The sequence below is a fragment of the Engystomops pustulosus genome, chromosome 5 (assembly GCF_040894005.1).
Source record: "Engystomops pustulosus chromosome 5, aEngPut4.maternal, whole genome shotgun sequence".
In the NCBI taxonomy this organism is placed as follows: domain Eukaryota; kingdom Metazoa; phylum Chordata; class Amphibia; order Anura; family Leptodactylidae; genus Engystomops; species Engystomops pustulosus.
Window position 1 is genome coordinate 164,074,698 of NC_092415.1, and position 15,976 is coordinate 164,090,673.

Genomic DNA, 15,976 nt, shown 5'->3' on the forward strand with positions numbered 1-15,976 from the left:
GGAAGATGAATGCATTATACTCATCATCACCTGGCACAGTGCCATCATGATAAGAAGTGGGTGGTGAGACAGGTGACATTAGTGATGCCCCTGCAGCCTTGTGTTATGTGTCAGGCAGGAGACTGGGAGGTGCACAGGGCGGATCAGTGAGGTGCTATCAGGCTCACACCTCTCCCCTGTAGCACACACATAGTCTATCTATGTATGAATCTACACCCAGGCAGCAGGAGAGGAGGCACATCACACTGTCACAGGGCTCAGGGGAGATAACAACAGCCCTGCTCATCTGCTCTTCTCTTTATCTACTAATATCCTTCTAAATCTAGAGAAACTATCCAGTCCCCCAATACAAGTGGATGGAGAAAGAAACAAGAAAGTGAAGTTCAGAGGAAGGACCCTGCTGCTGCCCAAGGTACAGTAAATGTGTGTAACCAGGTTCTGCAGCAGCAGAGGGAGCTTTATACAATGGCATCAGGCATATCAGGAGGGAGGGGATGTATCTGCTTCTGGACTAACTCACCCAAGTACTTTGAGGAGAGGTCATCACTGGCCATGCCAGCTCTGTACATGGCACCTGCACACAGAAGCATGGCACTGCCAGCGCTTCCATACACTGTGACACTAGCTATGGGTGTGTGTTCTATTGTGTCACTGTCATCTCCTCATGTACTTTGATACCAGAGCTTATAACTGAGATCCTTTATCTGCCTACTAGATGTTATAGGGTTGTATGACACATGGGTCATGTTTGGTCTGTCTGTAGTGTTCAGCCCAGTTATTTTTGTGTTGACATGTATCATTGGACAATGTTATATTTAGCAACTTACAACATCACTTTATATAACAATGAAGTTAATACTAACAATAATAATAATATATGGTTTACACTTTTCAACATATATATTGCATTTTTTATTACCCATAAATCATCAACGTATTCTGCATCTCTGGGATCTTCGGATCTCTGTCCCAGGTGGAGTTCACAATCTATATTATCACAATCAATATTAATATTGATATCACAATCAATAATAATAACAAACACCCATACACATTAGTTTCTCAAGCAGCCATATAACCTAGACATATTTTTAGAAAGCTAAGATGAAGCAAAGATTTCTTCATAGTTATTATGGGGCTAACCTAAGTTTTGCTACCTCAGTGACCCTATACATACCTTATAGATGTAGATCACAGTATGGTTAATAATATGTAAGCACATGTCAGTTAATAGTACTCAGGGCTTTATTGTATCATAACTTAAATAGAGCATGAGCTATGCTGTTTTTTATACAGGTCTTAGCAGGGATATATCAATATCTCATGAGAATTGGAAGACACAACAGTCTTATTATGACTGCGAATGTGTGGATGTACTCATCCTAAAGTGACAACTTTGCATTATAACGTAAGAAGAGATTTACTAACTGACATCATAGTTTGATCAAGTATAAGTTGAGAACACACTCCTGATTTACTTTACAAGCAGACAGAAGAATAATGGGTTAATGAATTTACAAGCATCTACCGGATTTGTAGGAAAAACAAAAGAAAAAACATATTTCGGAGTCCCAAGGGACCTGATACTTTATTTGCTTAGGGAAAAAAGTTTATGCATACATGCACTTTTTAAACACTGTAAACAATGTGAGAAAAAATCTAATATAAGTTATCTAGAGAAATAACATAAAGTGACCAATTCATATCAGGTTATTTTCACACTTTTCAATTTCTTACATGTACTTTTTATAGCCATAAGCAGGAGTGGGTGAAACATTACTGAACTAATACTCTTTTATGTGTTCTCCCACTTTATCATACACACCTGGATTTGGATTTAAAAACTGCAAAAAAAAAAACTTTAAAACATGAATAAGATTCTTTAAAATAAGCACAAATGTAACCAAACATACTAGACATTTACAAGCAGTATGTTTCACGTGACAATCAGTTCTCCAAGTTAACAATCTATTAATACTTTGCATCATATCTCGTGTCTGCATAGTTTTACATCGTCTATACTTTGTTATGAGGATATCATTTTAGAAGATCCGTCACTTAGCTATGATAAGACTACTGGATTATTATGTATCAATAGTTAGGGTACATCCACAAGGAGACTTTCTTCTGCAATATATTTAAAGGGGTTGTCCACTTACAGCAAATAATTGATATGGTTTGTGTAAGGAAAAGTTATAGAATTTTCCAATATACTTCATGTATCCATTCCTCATGGGTTTTGAGATCTCTGCTTGCTGTCCACTTCCAGTGGATAGAAATCTGTCCCTGGTCACACAAGTGCACGGCTCGTTATATCACACCGATCTGGTTACTCTCTGTGATATATAAAGAGCCGTGCACCTGTGTGACCAGGGACAGATTTCTATCCAGTGGAAATAATCATAGAAGCTTTCTATGGTGGAAAGCAAGCAAAGATCTTAAAAATGATACAGAAAATACAGAAAATATATTGGAAAATTTTATAACTTTTCCTGACACATATCAATTATTTGCTGAAAGCAGCCAACCCCTTTAATTGTCATGTAGACTGTGGTGTTCACTAATTGTTAAAATCATCAACATTACTAAATGTCTCATAATAACCACAGTATAATAACTCAAGATAGCCACTAGGTGCCAATGCCTGTCAATACTTGCAACATAAATGCCACTTTTGGACTCTCTGTAGGACATTCCACACATTTGACTGTATGCAAAATTTATTGAGTTGACCAGCTTTATCACAACTTTTCCTTACTTTCATATACAGTATGTAACATAATTATGTTTAATGCTACATGTGACTACGTGTTTGTCATATTTCTCATTAAAGTGTGGCTACTGTTTCAATAAATGTTATGCAGGATATGTTGAGGTGACATATTTGAAATGCTTCCATTGCACAGAATATGTCGTTTATACAATATTACAGCCTTGGCTGCGGTTTGTGTATATACGTTGTGACATTCTACCGAGAATAACAATTACATTCAACACAAGCTAAATTTACCCAGCGTGCTGTATGTGCAGTATGTAGGAAACTCTAGGACTTGGTTTAGGAACTTTTTGAATTTGACTTGTAGTAGGACACAGGCTATTCAAGTAGTGATGATCCTATTACAAAGGCAGTAAATATATATAATGTATAAAGTTATCAGCTCAATTCTCTTCTTAGTTGGTATTGGTTGTCTTATTGAAGACCTTTAGGGCTCTTTCACATTGTTACTGCGTGTGTGTTGACAACAGTTTTATCTCTGTTTTCACTTCCATTTTGTCTCCGTGTCCACAAAAAAAAAAGATGAAGGTCTAACATTGCTTTGAAAACATCACACCTGGTTTTTCACCCTCATCAGTGAAAAAAACCTGATGCTCCATCAGTTTCTTTGTGGACCCAAAGACTTTTATTGCCTTCCGTGATCCGCATCCGGTTAAAATTTAGACATGTTTCATAGTTTTTTCCACGGACAACAGATCAGTGAAAATACAAGCCAAAGTGAAACCTCCTATAGACATCAATGGCTTTGTGTGGCATCCGTGGAAATCATTGAACCACGGATGTGAAACACAACACGAATGTGAGCGAGCACTTAGTAGAGATCAAGATAGATAGACAGATACTGAAGATAGATCATTTCAAGAGAATATTAATTATCTAAGCTATTATCCAATAGTTTGGTAAAACTTCATAGTAGCTAGATAGGTGATTTGTATCAAAGATGGGTAATTTTAAATAAATGTTGACTGACTGGTTTGATCATAGTATCATAGTTTATACGGTTGAAAAAAGACACTTGTCCATCACCCTAGACTCCGACAATCCCCCCCCCCCCCCATTTACACCCATTAACGGCCATCTGGCATGGAGATGACGCCTCCTATTGCACCTATTTTCCGGCTTGTATGCCAGATTTCAGGCGTTCAATCCCTGATACATGTGCCTCAGTAAATCCAAGGCAGCACAATGTAAAGTAGGTCCAGGCAGGGCCTCCAGTAAACATGCGCAAAGAAACAGGCAGCACTCCATTATCCAGTAGTCATTAAAGGTGAGGTTTATTTAAGTACAGCAATGTTTCAGTAAGTTACATTTTTTTCAAGCAAAATATAAGTGGACCCAGCAGGTATATATAAAAGGCTCATCATGGCAAATTTGCTTACATAACAAGAGAAGAAACATTCAGATATATAATATCCAGTGCATAATTGTATTTGATCTAATACAGATATCACAATACAAGTGCACATATATTATAATCTACATTTGGCATAAAAACGCCTATAATAATTAGATTTACCTCCCCATTGTAAGATATGCAACTCAAATCATATGTGGTAACACACCAAAACTTTGCATTGAGCTTCACCTTTAAATGCTACCGGATTGCTGCCTATTTCTCTATAGATAGATCACAGGAGATAAATAAATCAATAGATGATGGACAAATAAATACAGTACTAATATAGAATAGAATAAGATACTAATAACTGACTAGTTTCGAGCTAATTCTTAATAATCTAATACATTTTATAAATAAATCCTCATCTGTTGAAACAAAAGGATTGCAAGCTGAGCATTGTTCTAGCTGTAAAAAAAAAGTTGGGTGTGAAAAGTCTGTTATTTCTTACAGGAATACATTCTTCCCCAGTCCCACAAGTCGAAATATGTATTGAACAGTATTTCTTTGTATGAAGAACTCTATTATTATAAGTGCATGGGCAGTCAGATGGAATGTGGTCATTCGTGTGCTTTATAATAACATTGTTTTATATTGTATTTCCTTTCAGCTCTGTTGTATAACTGAAGCAAAATTCTGTCTATAGATTTAAGCAACGACATGTTGAGGGTTTCAAATGTTGTTGTGTCTTTATAAAAATGATAAAAGTACTGGTAACCATGACCTGTTTTTGGGTAATGTGGGTTATTTTTAGGTTAAATATATTTTATATGCTTTTTGGTGGTTTGTAGCCTTTTTGGACCAGACTTAGAAGTGATGTCAACAGGTTTGCTACAGTATGTAGGTCAAATATACATTTACTTGAACTGGTTTACACAGTTCTCCAAGTAAATTTGGCTGGCATAGGTGTGTACCTTGATGAATTCCTTTCACCCATGCAATGATACATTTCTTACATTTACTTTAATGCAAATGTTGACCCCTTTTCCCTCACCAGTTATCATGTAACAGATTGTCAGTTAGTCCATGTATCATGCATATTGCCCATCATCCTCTAGTTTCGGTAAAATTCGTAGAAGTCATCTCAAAGAGGTTCAACTTTGTATGCACAAATCTGTTTAACCCTTCATATATAGATCTACCTCGTCTGAGATCAGTGATATGGTTTAATGGTCATTATATGACTTTTATGACTTTCATATTTAATTTTCCAGCAGCTTTCTTTAGTAGTCCGTATTTCTAGTTTTCAGTCCTTTAGTTGTGGTTAGATACATTCCTCCTCTCTTGCTTTTTTAATAGAGATTCTATATAATCCAACATCTTATTGAAACCTGTTTTAGTATGTCAGTGTTTGCCCCCTCTGGCAGGATCTGGTCTTCTTTTAGCTTTCTATAGTTTTTAATAAAAAACGGTTTAAAAATTATGCAAATTAGTCCGAGGGGCTCCATGCGCCATTAACATACAGCTCATATGCATAATTCTTAAAGCCTTTTTTTGTAAAAACACAGGCAGAAGAAGCTCAAAGAAGAGCAGATCCTGCCAGAGGGGCCAGAGGGGGCCATACTAGTATGTAAGTGTACTTGGTTTACAATCTTTGATCCTTGTGGTAGATGTCATTTAAAAGCCTTTTTTTTTAGAAACCAGGGCATAAAACCAGGGCTACATGCAGCATTTACTGATCTGGTTATACTCACCCTAAAATTCTTCCAGTGCACCAGAAACTCATCAGTTGTGTTTGACTCTGGCATAAAACTACTGGCCAGACACAATTGGTATATGTATACACAGTGTTTAATAAGTCACAAAACAAATGTGCAGCACATACTCCAATTTCTATTACAAAAGGATTGCACCAAATATGGTGCCCACGTGAAGGGTCCACAAATATAGGCCCCAACTTTGAAACACCAGACTTACAGATGAGCTCTAGTTACAGACGGGCCTCTCTGGCCACTGTGACATCTGGTCAAGCTCTCTGGATGCTGGTGATTTATTGAAATTTAGGCTGCAATGATCAACATAAGAGTTATCAAAGGTGTCTCCTATGAAGCTTTATTGTTAATCCTTGTTCATAAACTGGGCTGAAAAGTCTGGAGCTCCACTTACAAAATATACCAGTTCTGACTTATATCCAATTAATAGTAAGCATCATCCATTCATAGAAATTACCTGATATGCAGAGATAAAGTTTTAGTAGAGATAGGATGGTGGAGACCATGTAATGGTGGATGATGATGTGTATCTTTTTGGCCATCCCATAATTTGCTTCTACAATTATACAGAGTCTTACCAGTGTGAACACTTCATAGCAGATCATAGAGTGAGAAGATTGAGGAGACTTAAAGGGGTATTCTCGCCTGGGCATTCACATTCAGTTTCACTAATCTTCCATTTATAAACATTTCTTCAATTAGATGTTATTAAAAAAAATGTTCCTGTGTGAAGATAATTTCTCATAAATGTAGTCATTCTGTCCCTTAGAAACCAGATAGCTTACTCGGATACGACCACGTCACACTCTGGCAGCGGTGGCCAGACATGAGCTATTGAATCTTGTCTGACCTCCTGGATTCAGCAATCATTACCACAGGACGGCTGTGGGTCATGTAGTAAATCCCGGACATTTCATATACAAAAACAATTTGTTTATTTGTGCAATCCCTCCAGCAGAGGTGGCCGTATCCGAGGAAGCTATCTCGTTTCTAAGGGACAAAATGACTACATTTATGGAAAATTATCTTCACACAGGAACATTTTTTTTAATAACATCTAATTGAAGAAATGTTTATATATGGCAGATTTATCAAACTGAATGTGAATGCCCAGATGAGAATACCCCTTTAATGTACTTAAATATGCAAGACAAGCACAAAAGCAATGAAATCTTTCATTTAAGATGACTCATATAAAAGGGGAATTCTGTTGTTATTTTTGAAGGGGTTAATACATTAAGCACATGGAATGTTTATAGCTTGTAATGGAAACTTTGTCTAATTTTCTTGAGAGATGATCAACATATAGGCTGCCAATGAGTTCAATTCTCCTTATTGTCATTGTTCTTTGCAGTTTTGCAATTGTGTAAAAAAAGCATAAAAAATTGTATCCCCATCAAATCCCACAAGTTCTTTCTATGGATTCTATTGTGTCAACAACAGTGGGAGACAAAGTGATCTCTTTTCCTGGCAGAGAAACGGACATTAATGACTTCTCTATATACATCTGCCTATAATGCATTTGCATAATGAATAACAAAGAACCAATCTATGTAAATATATGTTAGATTCACAAACAAAATGTAGTTAAATAAATAACAGAAATGTTTGCAAGAAGTCATTTGCATAATATTGTAACTAACGAAGATTTCTAGAATTCCCTCTATTTGTGCCTCATCCTTTTACCTATATAAAATCTCCTCCAAAGTCAAGTTAAGATGAGCAGAGAGGAGTCATATTTTGAAATGAGTCAAGTTTTGAGGCTGCATCAGGAATGTCACTTCAGATGTTCCTCTATTTGTTTGTATAGGACCTAGAAACATGCTCTTGGTGCCATTGGATCAGGCTTAAGGTTCTTTGATCTACATAACTGGAGATACTGGCAGTTAAAGGGAACCTGTCATCAGGACACACATTTTCACCTAATGACAGTTTCCTTTAGCCTTGTTAATATAATACTAATTCCCAATATGCTGTTATAATTAACATTACTGCTTCCTCTCACTTATAAAAGTATATAAAAGTATACCCTGCCTGCAAACTGCATTGAGTCTGTTACAAGGATTCAGTCATCATCTTTGCTCTTCCTTCCATTCTCCCTCATGTGTCTGTTAGCTGAATCTTTGTTCCATCAGCTCACGTCTGCATGATGGAGGGGGGAAGGAAGAAGAGGGAGAGCGCTAACAGAGGAGATAATGGTGATGATGATGACAGAAGGGAATCCAATGCCCCAATGACTCGATCCAGTTTTCCGGCAGGGTATACTTTTATCAACTTTTAAAAGTGAGTGGAACCAGTATTAAAAATAATATGGGAAAATGTCATTAGATGAAAAAGTGTGACAGGTTCCTATTAAAAAAAATGACAGGAATTGGATTTTGCATTTCCAACTACGTTTTTAATTGCCTGTATCTCCACAAGCCTGAAGCGATGTGTAAGATGAGATCCTTATCTTAAATATGACACCAACATGTTTCCAGGTACACGGGAAATCTGGGAATTCTGTGTGTGACCATGTTAGTAATACCAGTAAGCCAAGTTGGTTTTTGGTTGCCAAACAGGACATTATTTTTTTATCCATCCTATACACAGTGAATAGAGAGACATTCACATGAAGATTGTTCTCTGTGTTTCGAAAAAAAATTTCCAATACATTCTCCACCCTTGTCCAAAGAATATCAGAGGGGCCTAGGAACAATGTATGCTTTTGCAATGATATAGCCTTCTATTGGAGTTGTAAGGTGGTTAAAACTGACTGCATGCAGAGTCTTATAGAGAGATTAGCTGCTACATATATTTGTGCGTGCATGATTCTAGACATTGTCAGCACTACCAGACTTAACACTAAATACAGTAAGAATTATAATTCCTTCATTAATAGTTCCAATTCCACTGAATCTCCTTCGAATGTTCACTCTGAAATTGCAAAAAATTGTTGCATTGTTTAGCATTTTGCGTGAAATAATAAAAATTGGCAGTTTTAAAATTTTGCCTATAAATGCTTTAAGAATGGAACTTTGTGGTGTGAAAATGTAGAGTAGATGTAGGCAGATTGTTATAAAGTGGGGGGGGGGGTTAAGTGCATATGTGTAGTCCTATGTAGTTTTTAGGAAAATAAAACTTTTCATTTATTCATTTATATCTTTGGGGGTTTTCTATACTTAGAGATCATCATCTACTCCAGTTGGGGGTCCTATCAGTGATTGACAGCTATTTCTATATGCATAAACATACATGGGGGGCTGTCAGTCACCGCTAGGTCTGTCTCACTAACTAGTTTACTGTCTCCAAGCATAAAAAGAGCAAACTTATAAATTAGTAATAACCATGTTTTTGTAATTTTTACAATTTTCCCTTGCAAAATTATTTATCCAACTGCTCAGCACCAACAAATCTAAAACATGGTGCCTGTAGATTAGGTCCGGTTCACAGCAAAGTTATTTAATCAGTGTTGTTTTATTAATATTAAAAACAGTGGTCTCTATACCTGTTTTGGCTCACAATACTGGCTAAAACAGACGATCTGTGAATCACAGCATATACAGTGTTCTGTATACAGTGATATTTGATTCAAGGAGCCCCTGCTTCCCTGCAAAACAGCAGCACTAAACTGTATTCATGATTACAGCAATGAATGAGGAACTCCTTGTGATCCTTAATGATAATAGGAGTCCCGTCTTCTGCCCAGAGGATGGTCCGTAAAACTGGACGCTGCATAGGTACGTAATTCACTGACCATAATCGTATTTTTTGGTCCAAAAAAACTGACATAGTAACTAAGGTGTAAACTGGCCCTTACACTGCATTTTCATGGCGTGTCACTTTCCAGAAAAAGTTCTATCATGGTACTTATCTGTTCTTTCACATTCAATAATTGAGAAGTATTATTTGATAACAGTCTTTAAGCAATTCTGCATCTCCTGGCCACAAACACATTTAAGTGTGATCACTCCTCATATATCTGCACACATAAATGTGACTGTAAATGCAGTCAGTAGAAGGAGATCTGCACGTTTGGAAATGTGATATATAATATACACTTTAGCAATGTCCTGTCTTCTGTATAGAAAGTATAGAAAGGTTAAGTAGGGAGGCTCCTTGGGGTATATTTCAACGAGCAAACTCTTTCATCCAAATATTCCTCTAATAGTCTGTAGCACTGCAGATATTCTGGATAGGGAATTATGGTATATGACCGACAGTACCTGCAACTATAGTAGGTGCTCAGTCAGTGCCCTCAACCCACAGTGGCCCCAGGTTATATAATTTGTCTCATTAAAAAAAGATGTTTGTCTCAGTTCCACCACAGCCTTCCCTGTTCAGAGGGTTCTTGGAAAATGTTCCTAGAGCTGTTACTTTCATAAAACCACATGTATGCAGTGTACATATAGTTCCTGTACAAGAACTTTTAACTACACGTTTACCACAAGATGTAAATGCAGAGGTGTAGCTAGGTATTTCTTCACCAAGGACAAATATTCTGTTTCCTGCCCAATCATTATATGTAAAAGACCTACACAATAACTTCAAGAAGATTGTTAGCACAGCCTTTACTCTACAGCACTTAAAATTCTGATTGGCAATAATAGTGACCTGCCCTCAAACTGTGCATCCTTACCAGAGTGCCAGTAGCAAGGAATGGGCAGTTGGTATAGGAATGGTTATAGGTTTCTTTAGGTTTTACATAATTTAACACATTGTAGAGCTGCTTTTTCAGACAACCCCTTTAAATATTCAGAATATAACAATTTTCTATTTACTCTTTAAGAGTAAGTGTTTTTTCACAAATCAATAGCTCTTAGGATGTAAAACAACTTTTCCTATTATCTTCATTACCTATATACAGCAATTTCTTTGCTATTCCCCTCAGATTACCTCAGTACTGCAATGGCTGCTTCCTCTCCATGTGCGGATAAACCCTATGAGTCCGCAGCTTGTTTGCACAATGTTTCTGGGTTGGTTTTATGGGAGGGAAGGAGCTGGTGCTGACTGTGAATGTAGCAGAGGTGGATGTGTCCAAGACAGTGAATGCAGATGTCTCCTGCAGAGTAGTGAGGTAAAGGTTCTCCCCTGTTCCCTATAAGTTCCGCCGTCCCAGTCTGTGATTCTACAGAACTTATTCTGTCTGTCTCATGTCCTTATGCTGCTCCCTTCCCCCATCTTGTAATCTGCAGTATGATCTCTGTGCATATAAGTGATTAACCCTTTGTGCTCACACAGCACAGGCTATAGACTTCATGTAACTGATTTACTTATGATTTCTACCACTTATTACATGTTCCCTGCTCCTCCATGTGATGGAAGATGCCAGGCTGTCACCATATACATGATGTGCACTGTGCAGTATTCAGTGGATTTACTTGTGTGAAACTAAATTGATATAAATTGTTATATAAATTGGTCTGACCAATTTGACCACTGCCAGACCCTCCTGACCGCCGTAAGGGAGATCAGGTGATGCCCTAATATAGAGCTGCACCCACTCTCCCAGAGAGGAGAGCCTCCGCACTGCTCTTCCTTCTCCCGGTTGTCCTACAGGACCTGTGGTGATGTCAGAAGCATGTGACTGATCACATGCTTCTTACATCACCTCATACTGCCGAGAATGGGGACATGCTGCGCTGGAACAGGGTAAGAAGTAGGAGAATAGGGGAAGGGGGGAAGTGTGTGTGTGAGGGGGGGGGAGTTCTGTGTGTATAGCTGAGCTGTGTGTGTAACTGTATGGATAATGCAGAGCTGTGTGTGTAAATGTATGAATGAAGCAGTAGCTTTAGTGCAACCAACAGGGATATTTTAGGTAAGAAACGTCTTATAGTCCGAAAAATATAGTATTTATGTATCAGGTAGGTGAATCAGTTCCCGCTACAAAAGGCCATCAGGGTAGATAGCTCCCTAGTATTCTAATACAGAATTCAGCAAAGTTAAGTTCAAAGTGTCAGGAAGGAAGTGAGCAGAAGAGGAGAAAAGGAGAAAGTGGTAAAAGAGGCACTTTTATCTGATAAAATCTATAGTTTCTTGCATTAATTTTTAGTACTAATTTTCTGTCAGATAAACGGAGAAGAGCTTCAATACCCTATTGACTGGGTGGCATTGAGTTAAAATAAATGTTTAAATGCAATAAAAGCAGACCCTTCCGCTCCAGCATTAGCCACCCAATGTTGGCTGCTGCAACTTACATTCTGCTTTTGCAAGGTAATATTCCTTTTGCATTCCCTATGTGTAGAGGGCACCACTGAGGCAAGTGGCTGGGTGACATTGGTGACCTATCCTTTAAAGGAAATCTACCTTCAAAATCAAGCATGATGGACCAGGCTTACATATAGATTCAGGCACTATGACCTTGGTAATCTTCTTATATTTTTTGCCCATTGCCTCCTTTCTTATAAAATCAACTTTTAAAATTATACTAACAAACCTGGAGGCCTCCTGGGGGTGTTACCAGAGAACCGTCTTGCAACACCTTTACAGGCTGTTTGAGTGTCTCACCCTACTCTTCTGCTCCCTCAGCACTTCCCCGTCCCTAAGCCTGATGTAATGTCGCTGCAGTAGAGAAAGTTTCAGAAGATGGTGGAAGGGGGAAGTGCTCAAGCACAGTGTAATAGACTGTGTAGACCGATAACAGAGGGGCACTGGTAACACCCTTCTGGAACGATGAGTGAGTGTCCCTGGTTTATTAGTGCTTTCTGATGGTTGATTTTCTTTAAGGAAACATCACCTAACAACAGGAGAAATGGAGCTGCAGCAGCCAGGACCTTGTAGTCAGGGTTGAAATAAAGTTTATATTAATAAACAGAATGCGGTTTTAAATCAGCTTAATTGGACTTAACAAGAAGGTTACCTTGATCGTTGCCGTACATTATATATGGAGGCTTGCTATCTATACATTATTCTTTGAAGTGGCTCCAAACCAGCAGTGTGACAATGCAATGGTTGGTGGTCGTTACAGTTCATCTATCTTGGATTGTAGACTGGAAAAAATATGGATAAACAAGGGATTTTAGTTTCCTTTCTTGGCACAAACCTTTTATCACTGTCACTGTATTTCAAAGTATCCTGATAACCACATCTCATGGAGATAATCTATGGTAACAATACAATTGTTGCTGAAAATCTGTACATTTGTCAGACACATGTAATGGACTCACTAAACATGCAGCAAGTACATAAACTGTGGAGAATGTCCTTTGTCTAGGCAATGTGGTATAGTAATGATAAATCCAGTTATATCGTATGTTGTTTTAGAGATTAATCCCCCACAAATCTTAGAGATTAGTCACCAGAATTACATTGCACTTTTTGAAATATTAAAATAGTTTCATAAAGAAATAAAAAATAAGCCCCCATAAAGCCATAAACAAAAATTTGTATGCTTTTGTCTTCCATAAAAAAAATAACATAACGGAAACAGAAGTCTTCCATCAGAGGGACATGAAGAAAAGCCCATTGCATTGATGTCAACATATTAATGGGATAAATAAAGTAGATCACACTTGGAAAATACAAGCCCCAGAGGCCATATACAGCTCACCACATAATCGTAGGTGGCCCATTTATTTGCAGCATGAAAAAATCTGATTCAGCTTTTACATAGAGCATGATCAGATTCCTTTACAAAGGCAGATTTTCTGCCCATAACAAGTGTCAGCTGATGTTATTAGTTTAGTTATTGGTAGCAGATAGTAGTAGTTAGTAGGATCATTCAGTTACATGGTGTCATGTGTTTAAATCTCACAACTTAGACAACTGATTTTTCTTTTTGAGTTTTGAGGAATTCCCGCTATAGAAATGTAAGTACTTCCCAAGTTTACGCATGATACAATCTCGGGGGGGAAATTCTTCCACTGTGCAAGATTCTTACAGTGACCACACATGTGGGTGTGGAGGTGGTGTAGAGAGCATGCCTTCGGAGTGGACGGGCATGCAGTTGTCATTTTGAAAAACCTGCAAAATTTACACAAAACTATACTAGGTTGGACTTGGCGTAGCTCTGCCCAGTGGCGGTGCCACCCTCCGGATACATCAAGAGGCCTGAGCTGAGGTTAAATTTACCAGGTATCTCACTTTATTATAATGCGGCACATCTCCACTACTTGGTTGTTAGACATCCTTCCATGCATATAATTGGAATTAGATGAAGGACCGGTGGTTGGTCCCTGTCCATCCCCGTGTTTTAATCTGGGGACTCTCTTCACACTTTGACATACAACTTACTTACCCCTATGTTCTTCTCTAGAGACATTTGGCAGAGATGTAAACTGTGATTTAATTAAGTCTCCTGCAACTCTCCAACTTCTTTATTAGTTATTGGCATACCTTAGGATTACCTTATACCTTATATTAAAGACTTGGCCCATCCCTCCACCAGACTGATAGAGGACTTAAGGTAAGTCTCTGAGAATTTTGCTCCTGCAAGTACCTAGAGATATACAGGTTCTGCAAAATGTATCGGGGTCTTCTAGTATTCCAGATTTGTCAGCTTTTGAGCGTATTTGCTTACAGGGGTCCAATACAAAGAGACTAATTTATTTATTTATTAGCTTTTACTACTAGAGAATCCCATGTCAGAAAAACATAAATACATGATTAAGTAAAGGGGATTCCTTTACCTCATATAGAACTTTGCATATCTACCCCATAAAAACCTACATTAATTGCAACACCTCTAACATCATCTATTTGGCTTCCTGCACTTCGTGCAAAATACAATATGTAGGCTGTACAACCTGTCCGGCTAAAGTTTGTATTAGACGACACATGTCAGACGTAACAAACAACTCATTTAATGTCTCCTCTCTTACCAAACACTTTAGAGATGTGCATGAAGGGGATTTATCCAGTTTCAAATGGACAGGTATTGAAAAGGTCTCCAAGCCCGCTAGAGGCGGAGATTTACAAAAGAAACTTTTGAACAGAGAATCGTACTGGATCTTCGTTTTAGAAACCAGACAACCAAAAGGAATTAACCATAGACATGATCTGATAACAATTTATTAACATAAATATGTACCTTGTAATATGTATTTTAACATCTATGTTTCTCCTAATGGTATAGACACATCTAGACCATGGATTATATTTAATCTAGTATTTGCAGTATGTCTACATTTTCCTGTGGGAAAGGGTTAAATTTATTTTCCCCTCCCTCCTTGTTTGCGATTTTGGTCACGTGACCACCTTCGCTAGTTTTATATAAAGGGTCACTATTTTATGTGTTATATGAGATCAAGACTAAGGCTGTTTAGCCGAAACGCGTCGATCATTTATTTCTTCAGTGTGAACACAACCGATGTATTGTTGCACCAATAAAGCAAGATTTTAACCGGACAAGAGTGTGCGCTGGAAATCTTTTCTACATTGGACTGTTCTTTGCCCCTGCCTTGGGCGTTTCCGTGATTGCAGCTCTCCGGCTTGTGTAAAGGGAGTGAGTAGAGCTGACTTGGACTTTGTATACCTTACATGATTAAGTAGGAACAATGGTAGGAAAATACCACATTCAATCGGGAAGATTGTATGGAGCCCCAAAAGGCTCCCCTGGGATATGCTAAGTTGTAGATTATTATAAATTCTTTGACACACATAATTGCACCTTGGACCACGGCCTTCTCTCCCTTTATTTCCCCATTCATGTTTTCAGGTTTCCTCAATTTTCTTAAACATTTCATACATTGGTGCAGTATATTACCATATAACTGATACTGATCCAGCACTGTGCTACTTGTGGAATCTCAGAAGACTGCCACTACCTTAAAGGGGTTTTCCTACGAACAAAAGTTATTCCCTATCCCTATCCCCATATCAGTGCTGAGACCCCCACAGATCACGAAAACAAGGTGTCTGTCGGACCCCCCGTCACTCCATCAGAATAATCTTTTATATATGACAGGTGAAACTTTTTACATAGATGTATTTCACATGTTCAATCAACGTCTTTCACCTGTTAAAATGAGAATTTGTGCCTAAAACCACATGAAAACTATAAGCCGACCCAAGTATAAGCCGAGGCCCCTAATTTTACGACAAAAACCTGGTAAAACCTATATTTTGTTTACTCGAGTATAAGCCGAGTTTGGGTTTTTAGCACATATTTTTGTG

At 38.0% G+C, this 15,976-nt stretch overlaps 1 protein-coding gene across 1 annotated transcript in view; it reads left to right on the forward strand.

Annotated features, from left to right (window-relative positions):
• The first annotated feature begins 224 nt into the window (after positions 1 to 224).
• The window catches only part of SATB1 (SATB homeobox 1), a 130,694-nt gene continuing 114,942 nt past the window's right edge, over positions 225 to 15,976 (forward strand). Inside the window, exon 1 of the mRNA XM_072153658.1 lies at positions 225 to 412. The gene's annotated coding sequence lies outside the window, so the exon portion shown is untranslated. The remainder of the gene's footprint in view (positions 413 to 15,976) is intronic.